The sequence below is a fragment of the Camelus bactrianus genome, unplaced genomic scaffold (genome assembly GCF_048773025.1).
Source record: "Camelus bactrianus isolate YW-2024 breed Bactrian camel unplaced genomic scaffold, ASM4877302v1 HiC_scaffold_44, whole genome shotgun sequence".
Lineage (NCBI taxonomy): Eukaryota > Metazoa > Chordata > Mammalia > Artiodactyla > Camelidae > Camelus > Camelus bactrianus.
This window is the reverse complement of record NW_027413960.1, coordinates 6322516-6328515: the sequence shown is the minus strand read 5'-3', so window position 1 is coordinate 6328515 and position 6000 is coordinate 6322516.

The following is a 6000-nucleotide window of genomic DNA, read 5'->3' as shown; positions in this document are numbered from 1 at the left end:
CAAAGCATCCAAGAGACTACAACAAACAACTATATGCCAATAAAATGAACAACCTAGGAGAAATGGGCAAGTTCCCAGAAATGTACAATTTCCCAGGATTGAACAAGGATCAAACAGAAAATATAACAGATTGACTACCAACAGTGAAATTGAACCAGTAAAAAACAAAAACAAAACAAAACAAATAAAAAACCTCACAATAAACAAAAGTCCAGGAGCAGAGGGTTTCAAGGTAATTTCTACCAAACATTTAAAGAGGAGTTAACACCTACCCTTCTCAAACTACTTTAAAAAATGGAGGAGAAGGGGACACTTCCAAACTCATTCTCTGAGGTCAGTGTTACCATCATAAAATAAATGATAAAAATCAGGCCAATAATTTTTTTGGTTATATTTTATACAGGAATTATGTAATGTCAGAAGAATACTTTCTGTAATTATAAATTCCTCTGTTCTCATGAGACTTTATATGCAATCTTTATTTGAAGTACCAGCTCTGCTGTAACTATTAGAGTTGCCTAGAATGACAGGTTAAACACCATGACTATTAAGGTACTTATGCTAGTTTGACCCCATTGAAAATGAACATTATTTCTGGAAATAATCTTTCTCATCATAAAAATTAAATTATTTCATCAGATCCAAAGCCACTTGTAGTTATTAATATGCAAGTATAATTTCATGAGACTTGAAGTGTAGATTTAATTACCATTTTAATATTTGATCTTGCCTTTATATATTAAATATGTTATTGAAGCCTTTCCTCTAGGTATAATACATATTAGGAATTTTGAATATGATGCCACTTAGGTGGAAATATGACAAATGTCATTGTCAAAATGGAAGGTCCAGAGCAATGTTGAATCAGTACAGTATTTATAGAAATATCAATATGAATGGTACTAGAGTAATTTATTTTCCAACCAACTGGGGGCATAGGCTTAGATTTCATGCTCTCACCATTCTCCTCAGCATAATTAGAGGGCAATAAACACATCTCCAAAAGATGCACATGATTGAGGAACAGAAACAGATTTCAGAAATGCCTGGCTTAACTGATGTCCTGAGGAACTAAAAAGGCTGGAGGTCTCACTACATTATGCTATTCCTTCATATTGGGAAGGAGAGCATGAGAAGCTCTCTGCAGCTGCAAAAACATCCACTATCTCATTTCCCTTTTATAACCATAAGTCATATTTTCCCAGTTCTATGGTCAGAATTTGTGAATAATTATCTGTTCTTAAAAGAAGTGGGGATTCTTTGAAGAAGTAAGGAGATTTTGCAGACTGCATGTTGAATTGACTCTCAAATTAAAAAGCAGTGATGGATCTTCTGCAGTTAAATTTCAGCCACCATGGACAGCAAATTTGCAAATTAACTGATTATTAGTTTGCTTTTTATATGTGTTGATATTCAAATTAACATCATCAAGACTGATACGTGGGGTCAGAGTGAGAACAGATGAGGAATCAGGCATGGCACTGGTACTCAAATTTAAGTGTATAAAATCATTCAAGAAATCACTCAAAAAAAAAAAAATTCACACTTAGTAAGTGCGGACCTAGGCAGAACACAAATGTTTTAATGGATGACAAAGAGGATCAGGTTCAAATACTCCTTACAAATTTATATCCAAATCTTTGCCTTACTCTCCTCAAATTAACTTCAGAATTTCTGTGGTTTTTCAGTTAACTAGGTAAGAAAAAAATAGGTATTTCAGTTATGTTGCTTCAGGGTTTAACTGAAGCATGAGTTTGATAATAATACTGTGCTTGTGTAGAAAACACAGATCATACAGTGAAAGGGAATTTTAAAATGACATCAAATACACATGCTGAAATTCCATTACAAAGTGAGATAATGGAAAGAAATGATAAGTGTGCTCTTGTTCTTTATTCTCAAAATTGCACAAATGATAGAAATAAATATTCAATTATTGACCAAATTAAATGATGCCTAGTTATAATGGGTTGAATTATGTCCTCCCAGAATTCATGTCCACCTGAAACCTCAGATTTTGACTTCTTTGTCTGGAAACCGAGTCTTTGTAGAAGTAACTACAATGAGCTCAGATCATGCTGGGCTGTAAATCCAATGACAGGTGTCCTTAAAAAGAGGACAGGACACTCAAAGATGCACAAAGGAAAGAAGGCCATGTGATAATGGAGCCAGAGATTAGAGTGACTCAGTACAAAAGAAAGGAATGCTAAAGACTGCTGGCAATGACCAGAAGCTACGAGAGAGTCACAGAACAGATTCTTCTGAAAGTCCAGAATAAACCAGCTTTGCTGATACCTTGTTTTCACACTTTCAGCCTACGGCACTATCAGGTAATAAATACCTGCTGATTTTTGTCACCAATTTTGTAGTAATTTGTTATGGCAGCCTTAGGAAATTAATGCATCAATTAGTTAAAGGATAACACAGTGCATAATTTGCAAAAGAGAAAATGGGTCAAGGAAGCTGGGCCCAATTTTTCTATGCATGATTCTTTGATAAGAGAAATTTGTGCTAATATGTAGTATACACAGAACTCCCAATATTATCTTGAGACATTAGGCTGCCTCTCTCTTCTTCTTCTTCTTCAAGAAAAAAAAAATGTTGGCAAAGCAGAATAAATTACACCAAAGATAACATGGAAAATATCTGATGACAGAGGGTTCCTACACTATATACACGAAAGTAAATACCAATTGATCTAGAGAGCTATAGAAATGAAAAATATATAAAAAATTGAATGAAAGACATGATATATTTTATGATATTAGAGAAGGGAAGAAACAAAACAATGTAAGAAGAGGTTTTTTTGCTATCTTTGACTAATCAAAGTTTGAAAAATTTATAAAAAAATGTACACTGTGAGCTGATATAAAACCCGAACTGCAACCTGTCACCAACAATCTGCAATTCACATAGCCCATCAATTATGGATAAAAGAGTACAAATTCTATTTCAGAGCATCATTCATTTACCAGATTTCTTTTTGTTTAAGTAGTACACCCACAGGTGTCCCATACTGTTGATTTGGTCCCAGATCACCTAGATTATTCTGTCTTAAAAATTGCAGTAATCTAATGATATTTAATGATCAGTATGATATAGTGCTATAACTTATCCTCACTTTTATATCTAAATATTTTAAAATATAAATATCGTAGAATCAGTTTTTTGTTGCTAACAAACATTCCCCAAAAATTTGGAATTCATGCTTTAAATTTTATTTTTTGCATTTTGCAACCACTTGAATATGTGTTTTGTGCTAGTCTCAGTATGCTGATAGCTGGTATTGTGGCTGGACTGGCCCATCTGGTTCTTACTATGATTGCAAGATGCCCTCAGAAATGACCATCAGAAACTTTGAAAGGGACAAAATTTATGACTTAGAAACCTTGGAAACTACATGACATACTTGGGGCCACATGTCAAGATCACAGGTAAAGAATGAGAGATGGAGAGCATGCAGGCCAGGGGGTCTGCTTTTACTGGGCTCCTGGGTTGGCATCTTGGGGTTTGGCAAGCTCTTTATTTATTGGTGAATTTAAAACATAAGAGCAGGAATTTAAAGTGCAGAAAGAGATAAACAAACAAACAAACAAAAACAAGAGTCCTAAATGGCAGTTATCTAAGAAACCTGGGGTAGGGGAGTGTCTACCTCTTTATCTAGTGATATGGCTAGCAACTTGTTTACTCAAGATAGCTGTCTTTGAAGTGGATGCCTTGGCAATCAAAGCTTAAGTCAACACTTCTATTACAAAAAAGAAAAACTCTCAGGGCTTACACTAAAATATGTCATAAAAACTGAATCATCTTCTTAAACAATCTTACACACAAACATACACCTACACACAAGCACACACATTTACACACATGATTTCTATACCATTTTAAACCACTTAAGGTCTTCCTAAAATTCATCCTTAAATACTCTAATGATTCTCTGATCTCAAGAATTGCTGCAGAGTGGAGAGTATAGCTCGGTGGTAATGCACAAGCCTAGTATACATGAGGTCCTGTGTTCAAACCCCAGTACACACCTCCATTTAAAAAACTAAAGAAAAAAAGAAAAATAATAATTTTTGCAAATAATTTTCTATAAAATGCATTCAATTCTGTTGTCTATGAATCACACAAATAAAACAAAAAGAAAAAATTATTATGAATATTAAAATAGTATGGATTCTTAAAGATCATTTTTTTGTTTTTAATACAATGATCTATAGGAAGTCTCCACAGAAAAGTTTTATAATTTTTTCAAAATACCCTTTTTCATATACTTATTAGTATCTGTATCTTATAAACTCCTCCAAATACTGTCCTTTCATTTCCCTTCCAAAATAATTTGTCAATCATCCAATTGACTGACATGATTTTACAAAAATGTTGTTTTTTTGAAAAATCTATCCCTATCACATCAATGATAATGTTTTGGTATTTTACTCTCTTTTGTAATTTTTTATTTCAAATATTTTGCTTATTAAAAGTAAAAACACACACAATGGATGAAAATCATTGCACATGGTCTTATTTCTTTCTGGAATTATTATTCCCTGTTTAGATCTGTACTTGATAAATAGTAAGTTTCAAAAAATACATGTTAAATAGAGTTTAACCATGGAATTCTAATTATTTCCTTTCCTATGTTAGCAATATTTTTCAAATTTCTAAGCTTAATTTTTTCATCTATATGAAATGAAAATTTAAATACCTACCTTCAAGGATTGATTTATACATTAAGAAAATTTATATAACAGCATTTAACAAATTTATTAGCTTATAGGAAGAACTTAATGTGACTTCCTCTTCTTTTCTGTTAAAATTTTTTGATCTATGAATACGACGTATGCTGTGAATTATTTACCTATGATTGGTTTTTAAAAGCCCTGGTTAAAAAAAAAATGAATTTGTCAAATGATAAATGCTGTGATGATTTATTCTTCTATGTTGGGACTAAACTGAATTTATAAAACATAGATTTGCAGATACTAACTACTATATGTAAAACAGATAAACAACAAGTTTATGCTGTATAGCACAGGGAACTAGATTCAATATCTTGTAGTAACCTATTATGAAAAAGAATAGGAAAATGAATATATGTATGTATATGTATGACTGAACTATTATGCTGTACACCAGAAACTGACACGTTGTAAGCTGACTATACTTAAATTGAAAATAATCAATTCAGGCACAATTTTAACATTTTATTAAGTATCAACTTTACCTCAAACATAATGCTTATTTATAAGGGGGATTTGGTAAAGACAGAAAATATCAAAAGTTAAAAATTACCTTTAAGCCCCTGCTTCAGTCCTCCCTTGCCTCAAAGATAAAGTCTTTTTTTCCCCAATCCAATTTCATTTCTAAGAAGTAAGCATATCAATGGTTTAGAGGAGGTTCTTCTCAGGCTTTTCAATATAATCTCACTTGTATGATGTATGTAAGAGTAAACCTTCATTGAAGATGCATTCTACCAATGTACTGGATACCTTTCTTTTCTCCCCATACCCACTTCCACACTTCTCGGCCCTGATCTGTGTCCTGGATAGCTTTCTTGCTCTCTGTCTTCCAATTCAATTCCCCTGCTAAAGGCATTAACAGAAGTTAAGAAGATGAAGAGAAAATAACATTACAGCATTTGTTACCCAGATCCCTTACACCAAGTTTCTGTGCACAGGTTTTACCTTTCAGTGTAAACAACAGCTCTGTGTGCAGGCTGCCCTACACATCCAGCTATGTCTCTGGGTTCAGAGTCTGCTTCTTCCCTTTATAATTTCAAGCTTAGTGATGTCAATAGCTTTCTGTTTCACTAGCCTTGAGATACTGTATCTTCCTTTCCCTAAGTCCTTTGTGAATAGCTTTTGTTATGTTTTATTATTGTTAAACTCTCCTCAGTTATAAGTCTGAGTGGCCCATCTTTTTGTTGCCTGGGTCTGGACTGGTATATTTATATGTATATGCATTTCTGTACTCATGAGTATCTTCCCACTAGAATGTAGT